Source organism: Gigantopelta aegis, unplaced genomic scaffold, assembly GCF_016097555.1.
Source record: "Gigantopelta aegis isolate Gae_Host unplaced genomic scaffold, Gae_host_genome ctg4653_pilon_pilon:::debris, whole genome shotgun sequence".
NCBI classification, from domain to species: Eukaryota; Metazoa; Mollusca; class Gastropoda; order Neomphalida; family Peltospiridae; genus Gigantopelta; species Gigantopelta aegis.
The window spans coordinates 17,501-30,706 of NW_024533975.1; the positions used below are offsets into that span (position 1 = coordinate 17,501).

The 13,206-nt window shown below is 33.1% G+C and overlaps 1 pseudogene; it reads right to left on the reverse strand.

Moving 5' to 3' along the window:
• The window catches only part of LOC121392839, an 11,680-nt pseudogene extending 125 nt beyond the window's left edge, over positions 1 to 11,555 (reverse strand).
• Positions 11,556 to 13,206: the final 1,651 nt, after the last annotated feature.

Here is a 13,206-nt window from a genome sequence, read left to right on the forward strand (position 1 = left end):
GCAAGCCTTAGCAAATTTGCATATGCACATGTTTAAGGCAGTTACAGCGAGATAGAAGACAACCACTGATGTAGGGGGACCTGACTTGCCCCAACTATATAGTACTAATATACAACTTAGATAAAAATGCTCTGCAAATAATAATAATAAAATTACTTTATACAGTCACTATATAAGATGTATTAGTAATTATTGTCTGTTCCTTTGGAGATCATGAAATTCTTCTGCTTTTACACAGCAATACTTAATGAAATGATTAATTCTTCACTGAATTTCGGAGGCTCTATAAACTAATATATTTTTCAGTAACGATCTGTAAGCTTCTATCATAGACTACTTAGCAATTAATATACTGCATGCTTCAAAGGAAGCTCTAGTCTGGCAACTTACATCATCATCAAAGCTCTAATCTAACAAAATAATATATGCATGCACTGCTTCAAACTTTCCGAAAAGAGACTTGTTATGTCCATTATGTTGATATAAATCTCCTCTCATGGCCTCCTTTCCATTGATGTTCTAAAATGTATTTCAGCATAATTATATATGTTGGCAACAATAGAGTTGATGAGCCGAAATACTACATACCCTCACTAAACGATGAAAAAATTTGGGTAAACATTAAATATCTATACCTAAGATCCCAGAATATGACAGAAAATTTATGTATACGCTCTTCTATTTTTGAACAGTTTTGAAAAGAAATATCATGTTTAATTAATTTGGTGATCATGATTACATTTTGCCTGACAGCATTTCCAGATCATGCTGTCCAAGATTTTGCGTTATGTTCTGTATTCGTCACTTATTCTATTAAACAATGTATACAAGTATAGAAAGTCACTAATCTGCATATAGATCAATATCAGAATTTATGGTCTGAGACATAGCAAAGTATGGTTATTTTAGTCTTGTTCGTTGATGAGAATATAAACGTTTGCAAGTGCTGATTCCTGAAGGCTTCTCTTTATTGTATATCCCATTTATCTTTCATAGTGAGGTATGATAATCTTGTCACTTGTCTAAATCACATATATAACAGCAGGAGCACATTCATACACTCCTGATAAGTTATGTTTTAAACCCTCGCCGCATCACATGAACAAGGTACGGTCATATTGATAACTTGAAATTCATTGGACAAAACAAAAGTTATTAATATGAGTTATGCACCTGGATTTTACACTCTTTTCGATAAGATTACAGTATCTATTAATCTGGCAAAGAACTTAGAGTAAGGACAAAACATTGTAAATAGATGGCTTATCAACCTTACCACTTCAAAGTGCTGAGAAGTTGGAAACATGAAAATGGACACATATCACATTACTGATTTAAATGCTATGGTAATTGATAAGCTATAGCATTACAAACAAAACATAAAATCAAAACAGGTATAAGAATTTTTAAATGTTTGTCCACACGTGTGACTAGCTTTCTTTTTCAGAAAGTACAGCTGGAAGTTTTTAACCTTGTCAAACTACTGCTGTCAAGCTTCAATCAAATCACAATAATGAACAAAATGGCATAAAAACTTGTTGCGATTGCAAAATAAAACATTATTCTATAGCTAAAATTATTAAAATTTGTTCAATTCACAATAGCAAACATTTAGTGAATTAAACCTTAGTTATGCGGCGAGGTTCTGCCTAATTCTTTTCAACAGCAATTTCAACAACAAATGAGCTATGGTTGTTAAAACTGCACTAAATCATAGAACTACTTCAATTGCATGCATGAAGAGCTAAGTCAGTTTCATAAAGAGAGAATGAATAATAAAATATATAAGAATCACATGACAAGATAAATGATATGCTGGAAATTTAAATTGAAGAAACAGGCACATGCCAAATATGCCTTGATTAGAGAGGTCGTTAATACGAACAATCACAAGAATACACTTAAAACAAGAGTAACAAGAAGTGCACCTCTGGTGTCACTGGCAGGGCATATAGAACATTAAATTTTACAAAAGAAATTAGCAACAGGGCTGTATATAATTATATGTAACTTTACAATGTTTCCTACCAAATGTATATCTATATGCTTTCCAAAATGGCTATTTTTATTAATATTTTAGTTTTAACAAAAAGCATTACCTGATTCCTGGCAAAAAGCTGATCAATGCCATCATATCTCAAAGGTAAGATAGTGACTGGTCTATCTCTACCTATTCTCCTTTTAATGGAGTCCATCAAGGAGTTAATGACTTGTACCAGCAATCTTGAGCCAAAATCATCTGAAAGCCCTATATTATGAGAAATAAATTCATATAGCAGGATTCATAGACAAGCAACAGCAAGTTACTAGAATGGACTGTAGATTTCATACCTGTTCTTTGGGCCATTTATAGTCATCAGGTCCATATCCTGATCCTCGTAATCCAATTTGTACCACATACTTTGGATCATATAAAAAAATAAAATAAAGGTCGAAGGTAGCTCCCTCTTGGGTGGCATCCACGAGGGGGGTAACTGCTCGGAAGGGGAGAGGGCCGGGTCTCTTCAATGGTGTGTTCCATGAGCAATCTTCTCTCCAAACATGGTGTCTTGTGTAATCAAGTATGAGCATCTATTTGAATCATACCCCACTGGACCAATTTTTCTCACAGACAGCTCTCAAGATACCAGCGTAAGTAGTATGGTCTCCACCTAATCCTAGTGAACACACCCTGCTCTTAAAATCTTCCTGTAAAAATCAGTAATGATATTTAGACTCTTTGGAAGATTATAAGTTTCACAGGAACATCTCCAATATCAGCAACTTTGAGAGACTCAAATGGGTGCTGCTCTCCGGTGGAATGAATGTAAACGATTGAGTATTGAAGACTCGTGTCGTATCATTCTTGGTCCGTGTCGCGTTCCTGATCTAAACGAAGTACCGGTGTCTAATGGTATTCCGACAAAACAAACATCTAATCCTTCAGGATCACTTTCTTGTAAGGCGTCTCATCATAGTAGCTATACCTCCAAAACGAGGGCCCCCCCCCCCATAACGTTTTGGACTTAATGGATTATTCAAACGAATTTCAACTGGGTGGATCTTAAGTTTTACCCAAGTCGAATATCCTTTGCATCGTAAGAAAGCGCCTGTGATTCTCCTCAAAGCTTCCTGCAGGACAACATTTTGCGTTTCTTTTGTGAATTGCCAAGCAGATCTAGAGACAAAATGCCACCACCCTTTTTTTTCCGGATTTTGATTACCCACTGTCGTTATAAATCAGTCCTCGTGCCTAGACGACGGTGTAATTATATTACGCAATCCTAGTCTTTGCCTATGTTCTCCGCCCACGAGTATTTTCTTGGTCCACACCCGAGTATACGCTGTTTAAGGGTCAAAGCTAAAGGGCACTCCGTGTAAATCCAATTTAATGACAACACAATTACTACTCTCATCCTCAAACACCTCACTTGTAGTTAATTTGTTTAATAGCCTTTAGAAATAACCACAGCAATATTCAACATAACACTATTATGACTAATCATAATAATCAACTATAGATATTGTCTTGTCTTAATGTTACAACTTTTCATTCAACTCAGAACAACCTGAATAATAATAAATACACCATGACATCAAAGCAGATTGGAATATATGTACCTTAACAGATCTTCAACCAATCCATAATCTGCTACTTACAATGTGAAAACAGACAAAGTAATGAATATCAAAAGTAGTATGTTCTTGATTCCATGTGACCAACACTGGTGTTACTACTAACCCTATACAAGCTAAAGGCATAATACTAAGGGCCTCAACTTATTTTGTTAACTTCTTGAAATTATACAATAAGTAAAATTCTCATTTCAGAATATTCAATAACTAGGGACATAGTCATCACACAGGTAAAATGTAGGAATGGATCAATTTCAATCCAGGAACAAAGATTACAAAACTATAATAATAGCAATAGTCAATATTAATAGTGCATGACACTAAGCTATCTAAAAATTCCTATTTATAGTCGAATTTCCTTGAAAATAGGAGCATCAGATCTTTGTTACTAGCTACAATTACCTATCAATAAACTATTCAAATAAAGCTAGTATTAAAACTGAGGGCTTACTTTGCTGTCTTTCATACCAGCTAAATGTTGAATAGCTCCTGATATACCAACTGCAATATACAGTTCCTACCAATAAAAGAACAATTAAGTGTAGTGTCTTCAATGTAAAAATCAATTCATTCCAACAGCATTGTGGTATTATAAAGATTACTTATCATGATTAATGCAGTATAGCCAGATATTGGAAATTGGCTACACTGTACATTTTTCTTATGTTATAAGGCAGAGGGGTAGGAATGACTTTTAAGTTGGGGGCTGACCTTATGATTTAGTTGCGTTATATTATTAAACATCAAATGACCAAAAAAATTAATTTGGCGTTAAAGAAACAACCTCTTAGGCTATTTCTAAAAAGTTTATGTTATCAGTACAGTCCTTATGGGTATGTAACAGCATGACAAGGTTTAGTCATTCTTGGGTCACCAGTACTTCATAGGTAATTTTTTAGTCGGCATAAGGTTGAAAAAAGTGCATTCTGTTCTATTAATACTTTTGCTATAGCACTAATTTTACAGAAGTAACATGAACTCGCTAAAAATGTGTGATTGATTGTGAATGTACACAAATTAACACTTCAGTCGAGAGGTTATTGTGTACATAGACTTGAGTGCAAATCAGGGGGGGCTAGCCCCCCTGCCCCCCCTTCCTATCCCTATGGTTTATAAGCCATATTACGTTCTAAATGCTATGTTTGTTTGGACATTGATAGTCAAGAATGTATTTACTTTATCAAACTGATAGTATACAGATATGTGTGAATGAATACATACATATATGCAATACAATGTTTTCTAAACAACTCTAGGTATGTCAAGGTAATAAATAAGAAATATGTTACTATAATAGGTGACATTAAGGAAACACCTCAAATGATAATATATATAGATATGGGTGAATGAATACATGTATGTATGTATGCAATGCAATGTTGCCTAAACAAGTCCAGTGTGTCAGGGTAATCAATAAAAAATGTATGTTACTATAATAAGTGACACTAAAGAAAACATCTCAAATATTTCTGCTACACCAAACCACTAACTCTTATTAGTCACCCTCATAATAATTGCCATAGATTAGGAAGTTTTCCTTGTCACTTGATTTAATGGTACCTTTATAATTTATAACTATGTGTTCATAATCTTCAAACCATGAAATAAAACAAACAAATATTTAATACACAATACAGACACTGATTTTCCAGATTTACAGTGTAACTTTGTTCCTTTAGCAATGTAATTTACAACAACATACTCAGTACACAAGTAATGATGATCAGCATAATTATTTGAAATAATAATTAATATTACTATATTAAAATAGTTGATCTACAATTTAAACTTACAGGAGCTACAATTTTTCCTGTTTGTCCAACTTGCATGTCATTGGGTACAAATCCAGCATCAACAGCAGCTCTTGAGGCTCCCACTAGCAAAAACCCAATATATTATATATATATAATATATAGATCACCTGCAGCTCCAAGTTTGTCTGCCAGATCATACAGAAGCTGAAAATTTTCTCCATTTTTCATTCCTCTACCTGAGTCAGAAAATACACATATGACTTGGTAGACTGTTTATAACCTCCTGATATGACAACTCGAGCAGCTGTTAGCTCTGGTCTCTCACTGATACTAAGTTCTTGACCTTCATACGTTGACAGATCATTAGAAAATTGTGTCAAGAGATGACACTAGTACAAAATAAAACAATGCTTATTATTATATATTACAAGACATTACTAATAAATAAAATATACTTCACATGGTAAGCCTTCAACATAAGCAATATAGTCTTGTACAGCATGACTAGCCAGACTAATCCTAGTTAACTAAGGACAATAATATTTGTATTCTTTGTGTTTGCAACTGTGTACTACCATTATTACTATCATTTCTATATGTCAACTAACTATTTTCTGGTGTACATGATCCACCAGTTTGGGCTGAAGGAGGAAAGGCAGTCCCTCTTACAGTTATTAGATCAACCTTGTTGATGACCGAATAGTTTGGACAGCATTGCCAGCATAGATTGTTCTCACATAGTCCTTCTCTCCATTAATGCCTATGATATCAGATATGGGGGCTTCATCAAGTTTGGCTGCTATCCTGGGAATAAGACTCTAGCAATTGAAACAAAGACTAAGATATATCTTTATTATTATTGTAATTAAGGGTGCAATGAAACTAAAATAAAAGCTCCAGAGGGCAAGGCCTAATATCATCATTGTACTTTTTTAAAAGTAGAAACTGAGAATATAGTGTTATAGAATTAAGTCAATAAGATTATAACTGTAAACATCTTTCTATGAGTGCTTTGAATATTCTTTAAGCAGAGCAAACAATAGAAGTTTGAATACACAATCAATCATTCATGTCTATGGTGTTTGCATAGTGTTTGCTATAGTGGGTAATTAATTCATTGGTTGCTACGTGCATCTGCAGTTAGAGTGTGCAGTTGAATTTTAACAAACAGAACAAAAAGAAGCAAGTAGACATAGCTGTATGGTTACCACATGTCCCAAAACAGATGTAGGACTACCTACCATATGAAACATGAAAGGCAATAAAATTGTTCTAAGATTCTATTGAATATTGTATGGTTGGTAACAGTATAAATTTTTTTGTAGATTTCATGGATGAGTATAAAATATAATATCTGTGAAGTCAAGCAGTGAATTCTATGAACTAAGTGACATGTTTAACTGTATGGTAAGCCATTACAATCCTACAAATAACCACAATGGGCTGATTGAAATGTCACTTTCTCTATTTACCTCTAGTAATCTAATGAACTTACCCCATTTGTGAAATTATTGAATTTATTTGTGAAAATTTAACTTTTGTCAGTTAGTTCACATTTCCAAACAAAATAAGCTGAACATTTTTTTCAACATATGGGAACAAACTAATCTTTACCATAACTTGTATCCTAAATGTCTGCATTTTAAATCCCTTGAAATTTACCAATCATATGGTAGATGGTGCTGCTATGTGTATTTGCTCATATTGAGAGATTACAGAGACAAAAGGTGCTGCTAAGTATATAGCGAAATACAGAACAATAAACCTTTTGACTAGCCCTAGTCAATATCATAGAGCTTGTAGTATATAGACTGCAATATGTATTAATCAGTAGATGTGGTTGACTTTTGTCTGTTGGTTTTGATAGTAATGTACAATGAAAACAAATATCCCCTATATATATATATATATATATATATATATATATATATATAGATATATATATATATATACATACATACATATATATATATATATATATATATACGTACCATGGTGATTTTAAAACAATACTATGTTTGTAACTACTGTCATTTGTTAGTATTCACTATAGTAGTCCCAACTATGATCAAGGATCAAGGTCAATAAACATAACTGTTGATCTAAAGTTTTAAACTCAAATACTGTCAATTGGTTTTTTTATCTTATCTTTCAGTGACAACTAAGTTAGTTCCAACACTAGCATTTTGTCTGGTCTGGGTTTTTGTTATTGCTTTCTTAAGATTTTCTCTTCAGATAGTGTGCTTACAATAGCACAATACAATACAATATGACAGAACAAATACTTTTCAAGTAACAATTGCTTTAAGTGCCTGCTCAAGATGATAGACAAACAAACAGACTGAGTGTAATACCCCCTTGTCCACACAAAGGCACCCAGAGTTTAACAATACTATAAAACTGTATAATTTAACCACTGTGATTAGATAATTATTCATGAAAGTAGTGCATGCTAACTGTAACTCACCTTTTCCAAAAGCACCAGCTCCAATGAGTATGTGTGTGAAATTAAACTGTTTTTGAGCTCAAGAACTAATGCAGTTGATAGCCTCTATGGAAAAAATGACAACAGTCTTTTCTTAAGATAGCATGTAGTACCTGGTAGAAATCCATGAAAAAATATTGTGCTGTGCAATTAACAGTTTGGAAATACTTTCAGCTTGAGACAATTGTTCTGATACCTATACATATAAGATTTAATTATGAAATTGTCTTAATTATGACTAATAATTAAGTTACTAATTATGTCAGATGTCTGGGGTGTGGTTATTATAACGATGTTGTATACAGATACATAACATGTAATTCAAAACAATCGTAAGAACCACCTGGTACATCTAATGGGTCAGGTTGAATTAAGTTGCATACAATGTTCCTCTAAAAGATTGACTGGCATATGGACAATATAAACTGTGTTATAAACTGAGTTTGATTACTTATGGTTTTCACTTGCATTTATTGTAAGCATTCATTTTGTTCACTACTTCTGGCAGAGTGCTGTCAAACTAGATGTCCTTCATTTGGTTAATAATAATAATAACTTGTCTAACATTTGTCAAGTTTACTTTTTCTATTTAAATGAACACATGACTCTGATGGATGATATTATGACTCTGATACTTTTAAAGACAGTCCAGTATTCTACTATACTTCAAATAGAAACAAAGCTCTAAGTTATCATAAAATAGGTGGGACCAAACATTAATAATATTAAAAATATAACTTATCGTCTTCATGGTGTAAGAAATAATGTACTGGCAAGTAATAAGCACAATATACCAGTAAATATATTAATAATGATTTTGGATATGTTCTTGGTGACAAAAGATAATATCAAATATTACAGGAAGTACCAAAAGATTGATATAAAAAAATATTAACGCTGAATGTTCAGTATCATCCAGCACCAGTGCCCAAGCAGATGATTACCGTACAAACTACGTAATAGACACTTACCTGTGTGCAGTCTTTCCCCAACCACTAAAACACTAACATCTCCTAATTGTCGTGCAGCACTAATTGTGCTATAATTAATGAGTTGACAGTGTGTTTGTCGTGTTTCAGCTATCACTAATGTGCTGGCTAATCGACTCCATGATAGAGATTTAGACTGTGAAAAGAAAACTGCAACATCATATAATAGTAGTTAATAAATACCCTTAGATAACGTGAAGACAACTGTACTATATATCTTGTAGAGGCTGCCATCTTCTTTTAACCACACCTACTGACACTAATAGTAGTTGATTAGTATTTAATAATCATTAATAGTTATTAAAAATTATCACAGCTGGTCTGTGCTCTGATTAAACATGAAATTAAGTTTCAGCACCTTACCTTTTGTGAAGTAAGTAATCAGTGCATTTTATAATACAGATGTCTAAATTGTCATTACAGATTATCAAAACAGTCAGTAGGAAAGGAGTCAAAGAAGTATCTCCCACATCCAAACAAAACTTGGTATATGTATAACACAAATGTACTATATGATATTATATACAGTGTTTTCAGACTGATATAGTTAATTTAATTAGTTCTAAAATTACATTTAGCACTAAACAATGTCATTATTATTACCTTAAATGAATGTGGGTTACTACAAGTAGTAAAGGAAGCCAGTGCTTATAATCTTTTAAATCTCATTCACAATTCGATTTGTATCTTCTTCTTTATTCTAGTTTGAGTGAAATTATTGAGCCACATAGACAGGTATAAATTTGTAAATATTATGTATTTTAGGGTTATTAGTCTATAATTACTGTTGACACATAAAATATTTTGTATTCAAATAATGAGAAATATTGTAAAGTCGTCATTGTATGTGATAACAATATAACGTTACTTTTCTTTTGTATAAGTTCAATGAGCATTGTACTAACTTTGTACTTTCTAGAATCATGTAACTTTCAGAAGAGTTGGTGATAAGACAATAAAAAGAGCAGCACTGGATATTGATCTTTCATCAAATTTGCCTTCGTGTATTGAGGAACTTCCGCCACCATCTAAATTAAGAAAGAAGTATGTTACCATTGACATTTTTACATGTTACTAAATGGTTCTTTTATGAAGATACAAGACAGCTTCAGAAAATAGCAAGACATTTAGGAAGAATAAGGAATTGCAATCACCGAGCACATTGCTACATTGAAGAGAAAGCAACTTGCTATGCATAGAATGTAAGTTAACCTACAACTACAATAGTTGCTAATATGGATATTAGTCATTTACAGAATAGTCCAGAGTCCTCATTACCTAATCAAGAAGTTCCTGTGTCTCCTACTTTGGAAGACGTAACACCTTTGACTTTCAGGATACAAACATGAAAACATTTCCTCATGTTCTATTCCTAATCACTGCAGGATACCTTGATTATAGGAAAGATACTGAGCAGCCAACTCACAATAGAAAGTTTTTTACCAAAACACTCACAGTTTATTGAGACTGCTACTATTCAAAGTGATATTGATTCTCTTCCTTTTCTCTACCTATTCCATCTCCTCCTCTCTCACTAAGCAAACCTCAATTCAATCCATAAACATTTAGCATTGGAAAGATCTTCCTCGGGAAGAATAAACTGCCAGATTTAGGAAATCCCATTATTACAGCTCTTCAACTTCACGTGCATACTGTCCCATATATTATTATATGTGTCTTATATAATATATATTATGTTAATAATAATGTGATTACAGTAACCTAAATTCAACCTGTTGACCAGTGAAGTACACCTAAAAATGTGATTTTGAATGATGATAATATTATAATAAACCTCAAACTTAGATATTGTAACAAATTAACTCCAGTCTATTTCCTTGCATTCTGACTCAAGAGTTGTTTATCATTAAAAAAGGATTTAGCAAGTAAAGACATTGATGAATTCCACATTAAGTTATTAATGTACATGCTGTATAAGTATGTGAATATATGAGAGTCAAGATAAAAATATGATAACATTTGCATTTAGTTCGAATTTTACAAATGGCCATTAGTAGACTTCACATTTTCTGTACAGCCTGGAGAATTCTCAGAAGCTGTAGGTGAAGACCCAGATGTTTCGTTAATGACCAATGGACTCAGGCTACCAAATGAGGAAGGAGAGGGAGAGGTGATGGTGATGGAGAAGAAAAGTCATCACTAGACATCTTTGGTTCAGACACTCTTCGAGGCATAGACATAGTTTTTTCTGTGGGAGAATAACCTCTCTGAAACGGTTGCGTTCCTGAAACTGTTGTGTCCCTAAAAGTTTTCGCATGAGGCCCACACTAAGTCTAACAAAGAACATTGGATAGCTGCCTATAATTACAAAGAACATTGATATATCCTTAAGTGTGTTCATACTTACCAATAGTTTTCTTCTCCTTCTCATTTTCTTAAGACGATCAGTACTAATACGGGATGTAGTGCTAACAATATCAAGCTGCATGTAAAAAAATATGAAAACAATTAAAAAGTTAGTTTCTATCTACGCTATTATCCATCTGTTGCTTCAAAGCATCATTACTGGTTAATCGTCTCCTAAAAGAATAGAGTAGAGACAGTAATAGACTATAATATTTTGTAGGCCCAGATTCTCACTTTGGTTGTGAATCAGTAATTGTGAAACGAACTCCTTTGCAGATTCTGATATATCTTCATATCCTTCATCTGGATCTGGTTCAGGGAATTCAAATTCTGCCAGTGTGACATTTTGAATTGTTTCAGCCGCTCATTGTCACCAAGGAAAGGAGAACACCCTGTTTAATCTAAAGGAATAAACAACACGTTCACATCACATGACGTTAATTCATTACACAAACAAGCACATAACATTATTATCTCTTGTACAATTACAAAATAGTGAATAAATAGACAATGCCTCATGTGATAAATGTTTGCAATTACAAATTAGTGAATACTGTAGATAATTTGATATGATAAATAGTCTGAAAATCATTTAGAAAAAGACCAGGCATCAAAGATTTGGTTATCATAACTTACAAACAGAAGTGATCACACCTATTGCCCTAATTTGAAAGAGAAGATAATTATTATTATAACACATTGACCATCAATACAATCTATATAGACATGTGTCGCAACTATCATGGCATAGTACTGTATGCATACCACATATCAGCCGCACACGTGACTGGATATAGTTTAAGACTCAGGGCTAAAGACAATGTGATACACATGATGACCATGGTTAGTCATAGTTTATCTTACCTATAAATTCTGTGTGTCTGCCTTTGCTTTGATAGACCTTTATTTTTGTTAGTCCTACAAGTACCAAATCAATGATTTTAAGTTTTTCTAGTGAATTTGTCTTTTAGAACAATATTCTCAGGCTATATTAGGACAACAAAGCGAGCATTCAACAATGACATCTCTATTTTATATATCATACATATGTACATATTATCTATATGCATAACTGGTGTGTGTGTGTGTGTGTGTGTGTGTGGTGTGTGTGTGTGTGTGTGGGTGTGTGTGGGGTAATATGTCATGCTTGAGAAGTCTATGATGCAAATATATAACATTTACCAATGAGGAAATTTGAACAAAATACAAATCTTTTACATATTCTAATGACCGGCTTAATAAACACATTTTAGACCAAAAGAACCATAATATTATTGTAAATTCATACACTTTATTTTCTTCATCAAATAGCAGTGGCCATGAGAGTCATTCACGACCTGATACAACTTGTCATTAATTTTGTACAACTTACAATGTGGTTTATGAAGCTCTCAGTTAATCAGAAACCACGTTATATAGGAGCTTATATAATGGACTCTCATCAAAAAGTGGGGCTATGAACTCATGATTGGATGTGCATCACAACACACACACCAAACAAAAACACAGTCAATCCATTAGTTTACAAATCTCCCCCATATATTTAATGGAATATAAAGGGCAACATCCTCCGCAGGGTAATTAATGCAACTTTTATCTAGTACACTCAAGTATCATGCAATTAATGAACAATCACAGCAAAAATTTTTAATCTGCGTAGTATACAAATTCTAAGGAAATACACTCAATTAAATCATACACACTAGTTGTAATTATAATACTACCCCCCCTACAAAGCGTTTATATAACGTTTAGGGAGTTCAGGAAATGTTGGACAAAGCATTGTTTATTTTGTGGGAATGTAATAAAGTCATTAAAACCAAATAAACCCAGTTCTTAAGGAAATAATCAAAGAGTGTTTTTCATTATAACAACATTCAAATCCAAATGGCTATATTTGCTTGTGCATGACTCGGCCCACAAGAATTTGCTTCATGAAAAATGCCTTGCCTCTTGGAAGTATCTTTAGTTAACAATAATAAAATTCCCTCCACTT